Here is a 6,000-nt window from a genome sequence, read left to right as displayed (position 1 = left end):
ACCTGGAGAGGTGAACAGGCAGGAATTTTTATGAGGAAAATTAGCAAAGCAAGGGGTTCCTGGGGCCTCAACAAGTGCTCAATTCTGCCAACCTCTGATGCTGTCCCTAGTTTCTAGGCCCACCACAGGGCTTCCTCACTCTCAGCCTTTTTTGTTTGTTTGTTTATGGACATTTCTACTACAATTTGGGGGGCCCAAAGCAGCTTCCTGATTTAAACAACCACAACTCCCCCAATAAGAATAATATTTTGTAAAGAAAAGAATACAAGTTATTCAAACAGTAATTTCAATTCTTGTTGCAATCATCTCCCAAGTTGTACCTCAGAGCTCACAATTATTCAGAAGAAATGCTCTTGAGTGGCTTGATTATCAGAATGTGAGAACAACAGCTATGTGATGCATTATAAATACCTCCACAACATGTGTTTCTCCCTTCACAGGTTTTCACCTCATTAACAGGGTTTGAAAGTGGTGGCATAAGTAAATCATAAGGCACGGCGGGGGTTTCAAGGCCAAGAAGCAATGCGTTCCCTATGAGTAGTGGAGTGCTGAGTGCCTTGGAGAGCTCCTTTAGAGTTGTGGCTGGTTCTGACTGAAACCCAGAATGGATTCACAGCCCCACCGACATCAGAGCTACCAGCCTCCACTGTGTATGAGGGCCTCCAGTCTTCTACCTACTTTTGCCTCCTTGTCCCCTCCTCAAGACAACATTTACTCATTTAAGGCAGACTCCTATGGTGGCTGGGAAATGTTTGAAGTGAAGTCATAGGACTTCTTTCTGTCTTAATATGCATAGAATAGTGACCCTAGCAGATTTAATAATAAAGTTAGAAGTGACATCCTTTACCTTCAGTAAATGCTGTACCTGTTGAAATTAATTACTTGGGGTGGGGTGCCTTTTCATTAGGGATGGCGGAGAATTTCTCCCCGAAATTTCAGGGGGCCGAGCACCAACGTGTTCAGCCCCCCAAACAAGTTTCGGGGAGAAATTCTCCGCACCCCCCCGCACCCCGCACCCCCCCTGGGACGGGACTTACCTTTGGCGAATGTCCCTCCCGGCGGCGGGTCCGGCCGGCGGTTCATTGGGTCTTCGTCCGGGGCGGGAGCGGCAGCCGGTCTTTCAACCGGCTGCCGCCGCCACCATTCCAATAAAAGAAAAAAAAAAACGCCCCTGTGATAGGCTACGTGTTATTTTCGACGTAGTCTACGTAAAGATTTACGTAGACTACAGTGACCAAATAAGGAACGTGAATGGCGGCTCCCTATGGGGGCCGCCATTATCCGTAAGCGCTTTTTTTCTTTTTTTTTAAGTCACCCGTGATAGGCTACGTGACGATTTACGTAGCCTATCACGGCTGACTTTGCAGATCTAGCCGTGATAGGCTACGTTAATCGTCACGTAGCCTATCACGGGGGCGTTGTTTTTTTTTAACTTTTAATTTCGCGGCCGGGCGAGGCGAGGCGCCTCCTCCCCGGCCTGAATTTCGGCCGGGTGAGGCGGGAAGCCTCCCCCCCGGCCTGAATTTCGGCCGGGCGAGGTGGGAAGCCTCCCCCCCTGGCCTGAACTTCGCGGGGGGAGCAGCGAAGCGCCTCCCCCCCACCGCGAAAAGCTTCGAGACCAGGTAAGTGACTTTCGTGCACCCCTACTTTTCATGTTACTTATTTTAAATGTCTTTTTACAATAACTATGCAAATGTTTTATCTTTGGTGGATCATATAGACCACACTCATTGTTTAATTTGTTTTTGTTTGGGTTTTTTGTTATATTCTGGTTAATTTTCATCGAATTCTCTTTCTCAACAACCCCTCCCCCCATTGTTGGACAATCTCTCCCTGCTCAAGTCTTGGGTGAAATGATCTCCCCAATTTCACCATCCAGAAAGAGGTTGGATAATTTTGGATGCAGCTCTGGATCTAATTTTAAGATTGTTTAATAATTATTTTTATATTGGGAGCAGTGAGCCGGGCCCCTCCTTCCCTGCCTGCCCCCACATTGAAAATCCATGCTCTTCAGCTTTCCAACATCAGAACTCTATCACTGGAGAGAGGGAAAGGAAGAAAGGTCAGGGATATGGTGTGGGCAGAGGAGGGGATGTTCTGGAACCACAGGATCGAAAGCCCTCCCAGCCTTCAGCTGGCCTCCAAGCAGGTTGGAAAGTTAGACAAATGGGAGCAGATTGGAGGGGGAGCCCTGGGAGGAAAATCGTGGTCTTCCTTCTCTTCTGCCTTGCCAGGTAGAGCCTGGCAGGGCATTAGATGCATTATATCCTCCAAACCCTGAGCGCTCCAACTCCACCTATAGGATTGCTCTGTTGGGCTGCAATCCTATAGACACTTACCTGAGATTTACTTCTAAGCAGACATTATAGGATTGTACTGTGAATTGCTCCATGGACTGCTTAATGTGGGCATAATGTGGATGTTACTGGTATTCAATATTGTTAATGTACATATTAGTATCTTTTGTGTTTATTATTTACACTTTCATTATGAATTTAATGGACTGTTACTGAATGGTTGAACTGCCAGTCTTAGACAGACAGACAGACAGACAGACAGATAGATAGATGACTGATAGATAGATAGATAGATAGATAGATAGATAGATAGATAGATATTCTTTATTATGTATTATGGCTATAAGTGGTTAGTGATATCTGAAGTTATTGTATTTAGAAAGGTGTCACTTTATCTTCAACCACAATATATTTGTGAAAAATGAGGTATATAAATAGGGATGGGCAAATTCCCCTCATCCTGCCTCCTGCTCTATCAAGAAGCCACCATTTTGCGTAAAAATGGCATCTTGGCCTTTTACAGAAAGGCTGATTTTGTGCAAATGACAGCCATAAAGAGGCTCATTTTCACAAAATTACCATTTTGTGGTAGACCATTTATACCTGTAATTTTGTGTAAATGGGCTCTTTACAGACACCATTTGTACAAAATCGGCCTTTCCGTAGAAGGCTGAGCTGCCATTTTTTTCGTAAACTGGCAGCTTGGTGAGGGATTGGGGATCCCTATACTTCCCTGACTTGATGTGCTCAATGGACAAGTGCAGAGATCTGGGGACTGGCATCCAGGGTGCGGAGCCAGTGAAAAATCACCAAGCCTCGAGCCCCAACCAGATGTCCACAATATCCCTATATATAAATAAACTATGACGTGCCCCGTCTCCCCGGCCGTGAAAGAAAAAGGGGGGGGGGAAACCCGTGATAGGCTACGTAACGATTAATGTAACCTATCACGGCTAGATTTCCAAAGTCAGCCATGATAGGCTACGTAAATCGTTACATAGTCTATCACGGGTGACTTTGAAAAAGAAAAAAAAAAGCGCGTACGCATATGGCGGTGCCCTATGGGCGCCACCATTTGCATTCCTTATTTGGTCCCGGTAGTCTACGTAAATCTTTACGTAGACTACTGGGACCAAATAAGGAATGCAAATGGCAACGCCCATAGGGCGCCGCCATTTGCATACACGCTTTTTTTTTTCAGAGTCACCCGTGATAGGCTACGTGTTTACGTAACCTATCACGGCTGACTTTGGAAATCTAGCCGTGATAGGCTACGTTAATCGTTACGTCGCCTATCACGGGTGTGTGTTTTTTTTTTTACTTTACTTTTTTTTTTTGTAACGGCGGCGGTGGCAGCCGGTCGGGAGACCGGCTGCTGCCCCGCCCCCGCTGAACTGCCGCCGAACTGCCGCCGAACCGCCGCCAGGACCCGCCACCGAGAGGGACATTCGGCTACGGTAAGTCCCATCCCGGGGGGGGGGCGGGGGGCCGGCGGAGAATTTCCTCACCGATTTCAGGGGGCCGAATGCGTTGGCACTCGGCCCCCTGAAGTTTTGGGGAGAAATTCTCCTCCATCCCTAGACAGAAGGCTGTGCAGCCTCATCTTGAATGCCTCCAAGGTGGGAGAGCCCACCACCTCCCTAGGTCGTTGGTTCCATTGTCGTATTGCTCTAACAGTCAGGAGGTTTTTCCTGATGTTCAGCCGGAATCTGACTTCCTGTAGCTTGAGCCCATGATTCCGTGTCCTGCATTCTGGGATGATCGAGAAGAGATCCTAGCCTTCCTCTCTGGGATAACCTTTCAAGTACTTGAAGAGCACAATCCTATCTCCCCTCAGTCTTCTCATCTCAGGGCTAGAATGCCTAGTTCTTTCTTTCTCTCTTCATCGGGCTTTGTTTCCAGTCCCCTGATCATCTTTGTTGCCCTCCACTGAACCCTCTCCAGCTTGTCTGCATCCTTCTTAAACTGCGGTGCCCAGAACTGGACAAAATACTCCAGATGAGGCCTAACCAGTGCTGAGTAGAGGGGAACGAGTACTTCCCAGGATTTGGAAGCTATGCTTCTATTAATGCAGCCCAAAATAGCATTTGACCTTGTTTGCAGCCACATCACATTGTTGGCTCACATTCAGCTTGTGATCTATAATAATTCCAAGATCCTTCTTGCTTGTGGTATTGTTGAGCCAAGTATCCCCCATCTTGTAACTGTGCATTTGTTTTCTTTTTCCTAAGTGCAGAACTTGGCATTTATCCCTATTATAGTTCATTCTGTTGTTTTCTGCCCAGCCCTCCAGTCTATCAAGATGATTTTGAATTTTGTTTCTGTCTTCCAAGGTATTAGCTATCCCAGCCAATTTTGTGTCATCTGCAAATTTGATCAGCATTCCCTGCACCTCTTCCTCCAAGTCATTAATAAAAATGTTGAAGAGCACTTGGCCCAGGATTGAGCCATGCGGTACACTGCTCATTACCTCTCCCCAGTTTGAGAAGATTCCATTGATAAGCACCCTTTGAGTCCAATTCTGTAGCCAACTGAGGATCCACCGGCTCGTTGTTTCATCTAGCCCACTTTGAGCTCGTTTGCTCATCAGGATATCATGGGGCACTTTGCTGAAAGCTTTGCTGAAGTCAAGGTATATGATGACTACAGCATTCCCACGGTCTACAAGGGAGGTTACCAGATCAAAAATGAGATCAGATTAGTTTGGCAGGATTAGTTCTTGACAAATCCATGTTGGCTTCGAGGAATCACGGCATTGTTTTCAAGGTGCTTACAAGTGGATTGCTTTATCACCAGCTCCAGAATTTCCGCAGGGATTGATGTCAGACTGACTGGTCTGTAGTTCCCAGGTTCCTCCTTTTTACCCTTTTTGAAGATAGGGACAACATTAGCCCTCCTCCAGTTATCTGGCACTTCACTCGTTCTCCATTATTTCTCAAAGATAATAGACACTGGTTCTGAAAGCAATTTTGCCAGTTCCTTTATTACTCTAGGATGCTGTTCATCTGGCCCTGGAGATTTGAACTCATTCGAAGTAATTAGTTGTTCCTTGACCATATGCCTATCAATCTCAAACTGCAATTCTGCCCCTTCAGCCTGCACTTCTCCTTTGCCAAGGGGGTCATAGACCCTCTTTTGGGAGAAGACTGCACCAAAGTAGGAACTGAGCACTTCTGCCTTTTCCTTGTCATTATTTTGCCATCCTTATTTAATAGCAGAACCACCATTTATTTCCTCTGTCTTTCACTATGGATGTATCTGAAGAAAGCCTTTTTGTTGCTTTTAGCATCCCTCACTAACCTCAGCTCGTTCTCAGCTTTAGCCTTCCTGACGCCATCCCTGCAATTCTGTGCTACCTGCCTGTACTCTTCCTTTGTTGGTTGTCCTTCCTTCCACTTCCTATATGTGTGTGTGTTTTTGTTTTGAGGTAATCTCTAATATTTTTGAAGCCACATGGCTTCTTCTGTTGTCTTCCACCTCTTTTTGATGTTGGAATTGTTTGTAATTGTGCCTTTAGAATTTCCTTTTTTAAAAACTCCCACCCATCTTGGACTCCTTTTCTCATTAGGTTCACTTGCCATGGGACCTTACTTATCATTGTTCTGAGTTTATTAAAATTGGCTTTCCTAAAATCCAGGGCATGCGTTTGGCTACACTCAGCTTTTGCTTCCTTTAGAAGCAAGAACTCAAGTATTGGTCGCTT

Source organism: Heloderma suspectum, chromosome 4 (genome assembly GCF_057233095.1).
Source record: "Heloderma suspectum isolate Gila_16-S chromosome 4, 16-S_ref, whole genome shotgun sequence".
Lineage (NCBI taxonomy): Eukaryota > Metazoa > Chordata > Lepidosauria > Squamata > Helodermatidae > Heloderma > Heloderma suspectum.
The sequence above is the reverse complement of the archived record's forward strand: the minus strand, read 5'-3'. Positions refer to the sequence as shown.